This window comes from Malaya genurostris, chromosome 1 (assembly GCF_030247185.1).
Source record: "Malaya genurostris strain Urasoe2022 chromosome 1, Malgen_1.1, whole genome shotgun sequence".
NCBI classification, from domain to species: Eukaryota; Metazoa; Arthropoda; class Insecta; order Diptera; family Culicidae; genus Malaya; species Malaya genurostris.
The window spans coordinates 160,268,819-160,282,530 of record NC_080570.1 but is presented as its reverse complement, the minus strand read 5'-3'; the positions used below and the strand labels follow the sequence as shown (position 1 = coordinate 160,282,530).

Below are 13,712 nucleotides of genomic sequence, written 5' to 3'. Positions count from 1 at the left end.
TGTTTCGTTTTCGAACTTCCGGTGGTTTCAGGCAACGCTCGGTAATTTAATATATCTCATCTCTGCTTGAACAAACATGGGGAAACAATGAGCCGAGGTTTTTTTCTGTATGTTCTCATATCTTCAGTGACACATATAAATGATTGTTGATTGATTAACATAAGCCTAGCGATGCCATTGGCTGTTATTTTCAAAAAAACTGATGCGTCTTTTCGTTTGTTGATGAGACGAATTTCGCTCCATATCGTATTCGGAGTTGGCAGCACTCTCAGATTTTAAGATATCAGTGCCAGACAAGAAAAAATCTTATTTAGAAACTTCTTCAAAGCTCCCATCTTGCAAGTTGCAATATCTTGACATTTCATAAGGAACAGGAACAATTACCTATCTTGGGACAAATTTCACTCAAATAAAAAATGTTTTTTTTTTGTAAATTGATTTAAAATTTTTACAACCGATTTGTTTCAGTGTAGAATTTGATTAACACTCCAAATACCAAGCATCAAAAAAAGTTGGAACGGCAATTTCGAGCTGTCATAGCTCAGCTGTTTTTGAACGAATCTCAATAAATTTTACACCTTCGAATTTTGTGAAGTTCGTAGATTGATTCAAAAGCTTTGTAGCAAACGATTGGTAAAGGAAAACCAATGAAAATTTGATTTTTCCCGTGCCAGGTTTTTTTTTTCACGCGCCCCATCTGCCCTATCTGCTTTCCAATTTTCTTTCCTTTTGGCATAAACGTCGCTTAGAAAATATTGAACACTTCAACTTTACCGAGTCATAACTTTGTTGTTAGTCAGCCGATTTTCGAAATTTGTGCACCATTGGAAAGGTATTACTTCCAGAAATAAAATGCACTGAAAAAAAACGAAAATAGGGTTGTCTACCCAAAGTTATAATGAAAATTGTAGATAGATGTCCTCAGAAAAGGTGAGACTATTTATAATTATCGTAAATATCTCGATATTCAAAGCGATGACCTACATTGTTTCTGGTTATGATTCCAATATTTTGGAGTAGAAAAATGTACATGTCATCGTTTTAATTTTTGAGTTGTGATGTGATGTGATGTGAAGTGAAGCCACCATCAGTTCAAGGACTTGCCAGTGGATGCGGGTAGACTTACAGTAGCCCCGATATGACTCATCCATTCACCTTCTTACTATAGCTGTTACCGAAAAGCGAACAAAAAGGGTTGGGCGGATACGTAAGTAGAGTCACTTACTCGTATTCCGCGGGAATAAAAGATGCTCTTCCAACCATAATATCCAGTGCATGGATGAAGCATATCGCTATACATGCTTGAACCCGCCTGATGGTTTGTTTGAGAAGGGCGCGTCAGACTCATTTCAAACCTTCAGAAGGAAACAAGTTTCCTTCAAGTGACTTGGGCTGGCTATCCACAATCCCTCGTCCAGTCATCAATTCGTCCGATGCCCTGATGCTCCCTCCCCTTTACGCCCCCGTGCAAAATGTTTTATATTGATAAATACAATGAAACATAGTGTAATGAAATTAATATAACATAAAATGATATAATAGATTACAAAATAATATAATACAATGTCATACAATATAATATAATATATTATAAAACATGATATAAAATAACAGTTAATGTAGAGTGTCAGTTATGCTCTTCTATCTTCGCAATACTGCAGGAAGTAGAATATTTCTCTTCTAATAACAATAATAATATCCACATCTATAAAAATAATATATGTTATTATTATTGATGACAAATTAATAATAATAACAATAAATATAATTATGAAAATAACAATAAAAAACAATATAATATAGTACAATGAATTATATAATAAATAATAGAATAAATAAAATGATATGTTGCGATATGCTATGATATTATATTACTTGAATTTATATGTCATTTCTCATCCTCTCATTCTGCCATCAACGCATTCCATCGACCTTTTGTCACCACAGACACACGGGTAGGCATGAAACAGGAACCAGTGAGGACCAAGCTCACCTTGTGACGACCTTGATATTTAATTGAAAGTTACTTTAAAAATGATAACTTATAAGGAAAACAAATTTATATTTTGCGCAGAGGTACGTAGTACTACTCATAATAAACCCTATAATATAATATAATATAATACAACATAATGCAATACAATGAAACATAATATAATAGAACACAATATAATATAATATAATATAATAAAATATATTATAATATAATACAATATAATATGATATAATGCAATGCAGTATAATACCATACAACATAGTATTTAATAACATAAAATAGTGTAAGACGATAATATATGAAATAATATGCTATGATACAATATAACAGGTAATGTCGCAGTGTAAGTTACGCTCTTCTAATAATAATAATAATAATAATAATAATAATAATAATAATAATAATAATAATAATAATAATAATAATAATAATAATAATAATAATAATAATAATAATAATAATAATAATAATAATAATAATAATAATAATAATAATAATAATAATAATAATAATATTAATATTAATATTAATAATAATAATAAAAATAATAATAATACATGATGTAATAAACAACACAATTATATGTTGTAATATACTATGATAAACACTGCATTTTAGGATGGGCTTCAACCTACAAGCCATTTCGCACCCTCTCATTCTGCTACTAACGCAGAAGGCGATAGCACCCAGTCGACGCCGTTCTATTGACCAAATGTCATCATAGACGCTCGGGGAGGCATGAGATAGGGACTTGTGAGGACTTAGTTATCTCACCATTTGACGACCTGTCATCGCTTTAATTTTTGAGTTATATACAAACGTGTGAAAAAAAAAGAAAAATTCATATATATTTATAAATTCATCGAATTTTTAAGGTTTTCTTTTGATAGTGCAAGCATGGTAGTTGGGCGAAAATTGTAGCTGGTACCACTAGCAATCGAATGATGTGTAAAAATATATAGGTCATCGCTTTGAAATTCGAGATATTTACGATCATTGTAAAAAGTCTCACCTTTTCGGAGGTCATCTATCTACAGTTTCCGTTATAACTTTGGGTAGACAACTCTATTTTTCATTTTTTTCAGTGCATTTTATTTCTAGAAGTAGTACCTTTCCAATGGTGAACAAATAAATCGGTTGGCTAATAACAAAGCTATGACTCGGTAAAGTTGAAGATCTCAATGTCCTATTTGCGATGCAGGTGCCGCATGAATGCAGATAGGGCATATTTCGAGCTTGAAAAAAAAACTTGGAACAGGAAAAATCAGGTTTTCATTAGTTTTTCCTAAGCGATCGTCAATAATGGCATACTCGAAATAATCTACAAACTTCACAAAATTCGAGGGTGTAAAATTTATCGAAATTGGTCAAGTAACAACTGAGCTATGATAGCTCAAAGTTACCGTTCCAACGTTTTTTGAAGCTTGGTGCTCCGCGTAACTTTCTTAATCTTGGTATTAGGAGTGTTAAACAAATTTTACGACGAATCAGTGCTCGGTGTTGGCAGAATCCACTGAAATTTTAATGAAACTTTTTGGAAATATAAACTTTGTCACAAGAAGTCTTTTTGCATACTGTCTTTTGAAAAGAGACAAACTTTTTGTCATATTTTATCAAAGTCAAAAAATTACTAATTCGACCAGAAAGTTTCACATAATTATTTATTTTTCGAATAAAATATTGAAATCACAACAGATCTGCAATAAAATAAACAAAATTAAAGTTGATGTACAACAAAAACCCTGTTTTTAATTTTGATGAAATTGCGACCCAAGATCGATAATTACATTCCGTTCATACACTGCGAATGAGCCCTTCACGGAAAACAAAGTTTTTCTAACTAAAAATTTTACTTGTCCCAACTAATTTTTAGTGTTTATTTATCGAAAACTAAACTAAACTGAAAGAACACTAAAATCATTTTAAATTTTTTTTTTCAAACTTGGGCTTGTCCCAACTAATTTTTAGTGTTTATTTATCGAAAACTAAACTAAACTGAAAGAACACTAAAATCATTTTAAATTTTTTTTTTCAAACTTGGGCCCTCTTGAAAAGACAGTCTTGATGATTTTTTGAAAAAAAAACCTTGGTATGCAAAGTGTCTTTTTGCGACAAAATCTACATTCCCATAAGGTTTAATTGAAATTCGAAAGGGTGCTGCCAAATTCCGAACACGAATTGGCGCGAAATCTGATTTATCAAATTCTACACTGGAAAAAGTCGGTTTTGAAAATTTATTGTCGTTTTACAACAAAAAAAAACCATTTTAGATTTGAGAGAAGTTTTTTTTTTCCAATGAGCAATTCCAGAAATGCTTAGCAGATCATCAGACTCGACCTTCTCCGATTTGGATGAAACTTTGCACATGGCTTCAGTATGGCAAACCATAAGTTTCGAACCGATGGAGAGGTCAATCCGACTCACGACTGGTTTTTAGAAAGGGCAGATGTATTTTTGCATTTCACCAAAATTGCCTTTTTCAACTCGTTGTAACTCGGAAACCGTTAATTGTACAAAAATGGCGTTCAGAAAGAAGTTGTAGGGAATCGATTGGGCACTCTAAAAAAAATATAAACTGAAAAAAATTTCTCAATAATTACAAAATAATCCGAAAAAGTTGGTTTTAAGTTTTTTTGATAAAATTCCTCACAAATTGAGTTTCATTAGATTTTTGTATGTATGTATGAACAGTTAATATGGAACTATCTTTGTATAAAAATGTTATCAAAATCGATTTGGATTGGTTTTGGTAAAATCACTAAATCGTACTTAAATATTGAATTCAATAGCTCAAATTTTTTTGACTAAATATTTCAATTCAATTTTTTTTCAGTGTAAAACTAGTTCGATTTGGACTTTTTCAGTACTTTTACTCAAAAGCTTGACAGAATCAACTAGTACAACACATTTGAGTAAATTTCATCAAAATCAAAAACAGTGTTTTTTGTAAATCGACTTTAAATTTAATTCATTTTTTTTCATTGTAGGAGTCGATTTTGATTTTTTTTTTTATATTTTTACTTAAAAGCTTGACTGATTTTGAGTGAATTACTAGTAAAACATATTCTTGCAGGTTTTGTTATTTTTTTTGGGACATAATTTCAAAAAATCAAAAACAGAGTTTTTTTCATAAATCTAACATAAATTTCTGAGTTCAATTTTTTTTCAGTGTGGAACTGGAGTTCAATTTTTTCTCTTAGTATTTTTATTCAATACCTTGACTTGTGGTCAGTACAACACATTTTAGTAAGTTTTGTCATCTTTTTGGGACAAAATTTCTTCGAAATCAAAAACAGTGGTTTTTGTAAATCGACTTTAAATTTTTTAATTCATTTGTTTTTTTTTTCAGTGTGGGACTCGATTTGAATTTATTCACTACATTTATTAAAAATCTTGACTGATTTTGAGTAAATCACTGGTACAACACATTTTTGTAATATTTTTTTCGGACAAAATTTTACCAAAATCAAAAGTATTGTTTGTTGTAAATCGACTTTAATTTTATTTTAATTTTTTTTTGCAGTTTATTTGGATTTCTCAGTATTTTTATTCGAAAACTTGACTGATTTGGGGTGAATCACTAGTACAACACATTTTTGTAGGTTTTGTCAATTATTTTGGGACAAAATTTCATTAAAAACAAAAGCAGCATTTTTTCTAAATCGACTTTTTTCAGTGTAGTACTCGATTTGGATTTTTTCATTATTTTTTTTATTCAAAAAATTGACTGATTTTGGTGAAATCACTAGTACAACATTTTTTTTAGGTTTTGTCCTCTTTTTGGGTCAAAATTTCGAAAAAATCAAAAACAGCGTTTTTGAAACTTTAATTAATTTTTTAATTCAATTTATTTTTTGAGTGTATTTAGTTTCATCAGTATTCAAAAATTTGACTGATTTTGGGTAAATCACCAGTACAGCAAGTTTTTGCTGGTTTTGTTATTTTATTGGAACAAAATCTCTTCAAAATCAAAAACAGCGTTTTTAGTAAATTGACTTTCAATTTTTTAATTCAAAATTTTTTCAGTGTTGGATTCTCTTTTGAATTTTTTTGCAGTATTTTTGTTCAAATTCTTGACTGATTTTGGATAAATCACTAGTAGAGCACATTTTTGTAGGTTATATTTGGGGCGAAATTCCATAAAAATTTAGAAACAGCGTTTTTTTTTTGTAAATCGACTTTAAATTTCTTAATGAAATTTTCTTTTCTCACTGTTGGACTCGATTTGCACATCAACACATTTTTGTAGGTTTTGATTTTTTTTGGACAAAATTTTATCCAAATCAAAAACGTTTCTTTGCTTTTTGGTAATCGACTTAAATTTTTTTAATTTAATCATTTTTTCGTTTTGGATTTTTTCGAGTATGTTTATTCAAAAATTTGACTAATTTTGGGTAAACCACTAGTACAACACATATTTTTAGGATTTGTTATTTTTTTGGGACCAAATTTCATCCAAATCAAAAAACTCAACTTTAAATAATTTATTACAATTTTTTTCAGTGTAGAACTCGATTTGGATTTTCTTTCGTTATTTTTATTCAAACATTTAACTGAATTCCGGTGAACCACTATTACAACACATTTCTGTAGGTTTTGTCATCTTTTTGTGGACAAAATTTTATCAAAACCAAAAACAGAGTTTTTTGTAAATCAGTTTTTCAATTTTTTAAATCGATTTTTTTCAGTGTAGGACTTGATTAGAATTTTTTCAGTATTTTCATTCAAAAACTTGATTGATTTTGAATAAATCACAAGTACAACATATATTTTTAGGTCAACATTTCATAAAAATCAAAAACAGCGTTTTTGTAAATGGACCTAATTTTTTAAATTTTATTTATTTTTTTAGTGTATTTAGATTTATCAGTATTCGAAAACTTTACTTATTATGGATAAATAACCAGTACAGCACATTTTTTAGGTTTTGTTATTTTTTTGGAACAAAATCTCTTCAAAATCCAGAACAGCGTTTTTAGTAAATTAACTTTAAATTTTTTATTCAATACTTTTTCAGTGTAGTATTCGATATGGAGTTTTTTCGGCATTTTATTTTCAAAAATGACAGATTTTGGATAAATCACTAGAACAACATTGTTTTGTAGGATATGTCATTATTCGATAGCAATTTTTTGAAAATAATTGGGAAAAAAGTTTGGCCCTTTTCAAAAGACAGTCTAGATCAATTTTGGAGAATAAAACGAATCATGCAAAGTGGCTTTTTGTGACAAAGTTTACATTCCGATTGCATTAAAATCGGAGAGGACGCCACCAACTCGGATTACGATGTGGCGCGAAATTTGTTTGATTTGATAAAAAAAACACTGAAAAAATTGGTATTGAAATTTTAAAGCTGATTCACAAAAAAACTCCAATTCTGATTTGAGAGAAATTCGCTCCAAAATAGGAAAATTTTGTCCCAAACTCTGACAAATGAAATTTTCCGTCTTTTCACATATTAAATTTTTCGCTTCCTAATTCAACCGTTTATCTTTCATGATTTTGTTTTTTGAAATTTAAAAATATAGATTTACATAACAATTCGTGATTCTCGATTTAGGATTTTGGCACCTGCTGTTACGTGCTGTACTAGTGGAGTGAACAGTAATTCCCTATGGAATAGGAAAAACGAATTTTCAAAAAAGTTTATTTTATTCAATGTAGTCTCTGTTTAGGTTGAAACCCAGTGGATTGTTTGTTGTTAATTAGTTGCTAATAAGTTACGACGGTTTTGAGTTTGTTGCTCATTTTGTGTTATTTTTTGAGTACTTCCCTAGGTTCACCTACAGTTATATCTGCAGGGTTTCAATTTGATTTCAAGCTTAGCCAGCTTCAAACACGACAAAAATGAGCAACAAATTCAAGATTACTGTAACTTATAAGCAACTTGTTAGCAACAAACTGTCCAGTGGGTTTCCTTTTTGTTTTCAAGCTTATTTTAGGAGGAATGCTTCGTTAACCTCATACGAACTTAGCGAAATACTCGAAATAAATGAACAACAAATTCAAAACCACCGTAACTTATTAGCAACTAATAAGAAAAAAATAAAAATCACCTGTTTGCGTTACCATCGGAGACAGGTGCTTCACTAAGTTCATACTCATCTAAATTTTGACACAATATTTGTATGCATTGAATAAGAAGAAAACAGAAAATTTTAATATCTTACAATCACCGGACAACCTCCCGTCTAGTTTTAGCTTCAAAACCTATCGATAAATCTCACGCCTGAGTGTCTCTTGCAAACAATTATGGAGAATGTTCGGACGAATGATTTTCCAAAAAGAACTTGATGTGGCAGGCGATCTGTGGGTGCGGTCAATTCAGCACGCTGTACACAACGACCGACACCATAAGCGATCGAGTATGGAAAGATGACTGGCACCTGTTGCAATTTTCTTGTCAGTAGATTTTTTTTTCGAGTACAGTCCTTACTGCTATGAAACATATTGCGCTTCAGTTTTGCAATGACTGAGCGGAAACATATATTGGAGAAGCCAAATGAATGAAAAATTAACAGAAGAGATGATTTATTGGAAAAAGATACGCTCAGATACAGGACTCGAACCTGCGTTCTAATGCATTCCGTGCATACGCGCTACCATTTCGCCACTCTGAATCTTGTTTTAGTCACTCTAAAACGCCAGTCAGATTGTGCTTCCCATTATGGTCGATGAGCTGCACAGTTTCAACTGTGAATGCTTACAGTAACGACTTGTTTTGCCTATCGTTCCGATTTAGTCACTACACTTTTGTACGTCGACAGTCCTTCTTTTCGAAAGCTTGGGTGGATAAGCTACAGGGTTTCCCACTTAAAACAGTTGGTCTCTCTTTTTTGGAACGGTTTTTGCGGCCTCCGGGTTTTATTAATCAATTTTGACAATTTGGCGTGAGAGTAGTTCCGAGTTTTCGCGATGCGCGAGCAAAATTTTGACAAGTTTCTCCCTTTTGCGTGAGTGCCATTTTCCCCAAATGAAGGGCAAATGTCAAAATCAAATTCACACAGGTCTTGAAGTTCATGTCCATCCAAAAAGTGGAATCCATTACATTGTACAGTTTACACTAAATTCGGTTTCTTCGGGTTTGTTCTAAGCTGTTGTTTTTCAGCATCTTCAGGGTAGCTCCATGGGAAGAGCAGTTCCAGAAATTGGAGTAGATTTATAGAAACGATTGGTGTTTGTGGGGGATACTTTTTAGAAAAATTGATGATTGCTAGAATGACTACTAAACTATTAAGCTTGATCATAGTCTAACGAGGAAATAAAACCGCGAGAAAGCTACCGCAGAGACGGGAATCGAACCCGTAGCTATGGTTCTTCTGGCTTCAATTAGGCTGTTCTTCATGTGTTTTCACATGAAGGGTAGTTTAATTGACGAAACAATTTCCCCGAATAGGGCCTCTAGCTACGGGTTCGAGTCCCATCTCTGTGGTAGCTTTTTCGCGGTTTTCTTTACATAACTGTGTTCGCAGGTCATTGTTTTTTTGTTCTTAACAATCTGTTTTCCTCGTTAGATATTATTCAATATAGCTCGAGGTGGCTCTACGTTTAAGACCTTAACATATTATCTGAGCTATTTTTTTTTCGGCACCTTCAGGGTAGCTCAATGGCAGAGCAGTTCCAAAAGTTGGAGTAGATTTGCAGAAACGAGTGCTGTTTATGAGGGATACTTTTTCGGAAAATTCGTAATTGCTAGCATAACTACTAAACTGTTGAATTTCAACTTACACTCACACACAAGTTTCAGTGTCTTGAAAATAATGACAACCAAAATTAAGAATAAACAAATCACAGTATTTTTTAATGACCTTAGCAGTCTAAGTAGCTTTTGGACTTCTGATTTGCAGAGAGTATTTTTCAGGTAAATTACACTCAAAGGATAAAAATGAGCTCAACAAAAACTACATTTCGAATATAAGCTGTTTCTGCTGTTTTTTTTTATTATTATTCTCAGCAATTTTTAATGTAACACAAGAAGAATCGAGAAGAATCGACACATAGATGTCAAACAAAAAAAATAAAAATAAACGTAATAATAGTCATTTGCTTATTTTGTCTTGCTCTTGCAGTACGGGAAAAAACCCGTACCCGGAAATTTTATTGTACATTTCGTCTTTTATTTTCCGTGCCTAGCAGTTTAAGCCGAACCGTAAGTGCAACTTAACAGTTCATCTTGAACAATGCAAATAGATATAAATTTCACTTTTGTTGAGTGACAAAATTCATTCATTGTAAGAGTCATGCGTAGAAGCGCTCCAAGTTGCGCCAGAAGTTGTGTACAGAAATGACAGATTAATGTTGATCGCCTAAACGTAACTGTTTTTTTACAGTTTGAACTTTCACGGAAAATGGCATTCAACTTTTTTGTCTCAAAAACCGTAAAAATATGACCACCAATATTGAATCAAATTCCATTCGATTGAAGCAAACCACTACCGCATCGCTTTAGTCTCGAACACCGTAATGCAAAAAATTAGACTTCCATTGCACAATCGGAACAATAACGGCTGACCTCGGCTGGTCGGTCGAGTATGAATCAATTAATTACTGGCACTATCCTATCCGCAAATGGCTAATAATTCACCTGAGATTGACCCACATTCACCCTCGACCGAAACAACCGCGCACAGAAATAACCGTTCCCCGGTGTTGTTCTTTCGTTCTCGTTTCCTCTTATCAGCATCATCATCATCAACGTTGCGTTTTGTTGTTAACTGGATTTTGTTTGCCACCGCTAGATCATAAAACACAAGAAAGGTGCAAATTTTCGCACTTTTAACACGGTTCTCTCGGTTAGCTAGTTGTGATCCGCATGGTCATTGCACCATGATTACAGTTTTTAATTGCATGCACGCACGAAGCATTTCCCAATGAGAATTCCGAACTGCGCATTGCGCGGTTGACTTTCGAACAAGTTAAATGACTAACCTCGACATGCAGTTCAAAACAACAATCCCCTAATTTACGGCAACCGTCCGAATTACCCTTCAACTGGGCGGCCGGTCATTAGCAAGTTCAATGCGCAAACGCTCACCGACGGTGCTGTTCGGTTCACGGGTTTCAAACCTGAAACCCGAAGAAGGTGAAACCCATCGAAGCGTGCGATGTATTTAGCCTTGATCTACCCATCGGCGCCTACTGTTGCTGCTACTGCTGTTGCTTCTGCCGATGCCAGCCCCAGTGATTTCTCACCGTTCGGAATTGTTTAATTCCGAGACATCCCCACGACTATATTTTTTTTTGTGGGCTCACTGGGTACTTTACCGATTGTTAGCTGCAATTTTGAATTGCTAAATCGGTCCTACCCGAGCACCGACAGGGTCAACCGTTGGAACCGATTAATATTCGTTAAACAATCACCCTCTGCTCGGTAGTGTCTTCACCTTGAAAGAAGAAGTGAGGAGGAGTGCATTCAATGGTAAAATTACCGAAATTGTGTGCTTCCGGAGGGTTGTGTCAGGTTCGGTTGAAATTTTCGGTTAATTGTGGTCTTCAAGTATGGTGTGATGAACTTTGTCAGAGTTTGCAATGGGAAACAATGTCAGTATAGTATAGTAAGAGACTGGAAGGGTCCAAGTGGCTTCCTCGAGTGACAAATTTGCTGGAGCACCAATCGATTATTCTAAGAGCTTCACGCGTGAACACAATTAATAACACATTTTATTTTGATTTTACTTTTCGCAGTGCAACACAATGGATTAAAATAACACCGAACAGACAGTTTGACCGGAAACGAAACAAACTGCAGTATTATCAGGTGAGTAGTAACTGACAATAATTTTACTGCCAACTACCGAATTTTGGTTGCTGAATGGTCTGTCGTTTCTAGTCCCGAACAGTAGTCAGTTGAACATGCAAACTTGCAACCGGAAACCATAAATGTGTGGAAAAGGGGAAAGTTCTATCCTCTTCCGATGCTTTTTGGAAACTGCTGGCACTGGAAGTTTTGCAATAAAAACAGCATTCGTGACGTGTTTGTTTTTTTTCCTCTGATTCCAGCACAGCACTTTAGAAAACGGAAACTGTTGAATGCAGTTTTTTGAGTAACAAAGTTGTCCGTTCAGAGTGGGGCGCCTGTTGGTTTTCCGAATGAGTGAGGAATCCGTGCTATGAAAAAGGCAAAAAAGATGTTCGACACATTCGGAGCTGTCGGGTAATCAATTCACTGTGTTTGTGAGAAATACAATCAGTTTTCAAAGGATTCTTTTATATCTTACTATTCACAGCGAAAAAAAGTCGCAATTTTAACCTAACTTTGCTAAACATATCAAGTGAAAACCTGTTCTGATCCGCTTAGTAGCGTAATGATGCCTTTCTCATATTACTCATATCTTCTTGAATATTTTATATGAGAATTATTTCATAGGCAATAAAAAATATGAGTTTATTTCATAGGCAATATACACAAGTTTTTCTTCGCCGTGGCATCCACAATACATAGTACTTTAAACCTAATACATTTCGAATATCATATTAGTATGTTGGTATTCATTAGTTAATCTAAACACTGTTTTTATCAAGCGATTTGCTATTTTAAATTACATTAAATAAAATACATTTATTTTGTACATGACCTTGTAACTATTTCAGGTTTGTTTGTATCAGTTCATCACTTTAATTCAATATCATTACAGTTGAACTTATGGAAGAGAAAACAGACTAACATAAAATAAAATTTAAATTGGAACTCCAATGGATTTAATGAAATGATAAAGAAGTTTCATGTATGTAAGGTCACGACAATCAAGAATGTCGCGAACTGGGACATTGGATAGTCTACCTTGAGTACGCAAAAAAATTTATTAGTTGAGATCTGACATCACGATATTCCACGCATGTCCAAACGACATGAACAATATCGCGGTAACATTCGCCACAAGCACAATGATTAGTTTCGGAAAGTCCAATTCGAAGGAGATGTGCATCTAACGTGTAGTGATTGGACATGAGTCTGGACATCACACGAATGAAATCCCTACTCACATCCAGTCCCCTGACCCATGCCTTTGTCGATATTTTAGGAATAATTGAGTGCAACCACCGACCCAGATCATCTTTATTCCAAGAAGCTTGCCAGCTGGTAAGTGTTCTTTGGCGAGACGCGCTATAGAATTCGTTGAAAGCAATCGGTCTCTCATAAATTTCACCCTCAATTGCACCACGTTTGGCTAAAATGTCGGCTCTTTCATTGCCTGGAATGGAGCAATGAGCCGAGACCCAAACTATTGTGATTTGATAATTATTGTTCAATATGTCGTACAAGCACTGTTTTATTTTGCCCAAGAAAAACGATTACACTCAAACTGTAATGAACTGCTGCTAACTCTGCTATATAAACAGATGCAGGTTCTTGAAGCCTAAATGAAACCGAAACATTATTGTTGAATATACCAAACCCAGTAGCCTCTTCAATTCGTGATCCGTCCGTGTAAAATATTTTCTCAGAGTCAATATGCCTGAACTTACTTGAAAATATTTCTGGGATTTCCATCGAGCGTAGGTGTTCCGGGATTCCACGCACTTCGCGCTGCATGGATGTGTCGAAAAATAAAGTTGAGTCAGGGACATTTAGGAGGCTATCACGGATAGGCATATATTTTGAAGGGTTGATTCCCTGTGACATATGGTTAAAATATACTGTCATAAATCTTGTTTAAAATTGATGCTCAACTAATTTTTCGAAGTTACTAATAACCAGGGGATTCAGTACCTCACA

The 13,712-nt window shown here is 33.6% G+C and overlaps 1 protein-coding gene across 3 annotated transcripts in view; it reads left to right on the top strand.

Moving 5' to 3' along the window:
* Window positions 1–13,712, top strand: part of LOC131426486 (uncharacterized) — a 570,323-nt gene that overhangs the window by 18,902 nt on the left and 537,709 nt on the right. For 2 of the 3 annotated variants that reach the window (XM_058589253.1, XM_058589255.1), the window contains one exon: window positions 11,681–11,753. The gene's annotated coding sequence lies outside the window, so the exon portion shown is untranslated. Of the gene's footprint in view, window positions 1–8,697; window positions 11,754–13,712 lie in introns of those variants that run through there. The other variant, XM_058589256.1, reaches the window with a different exon arrangement.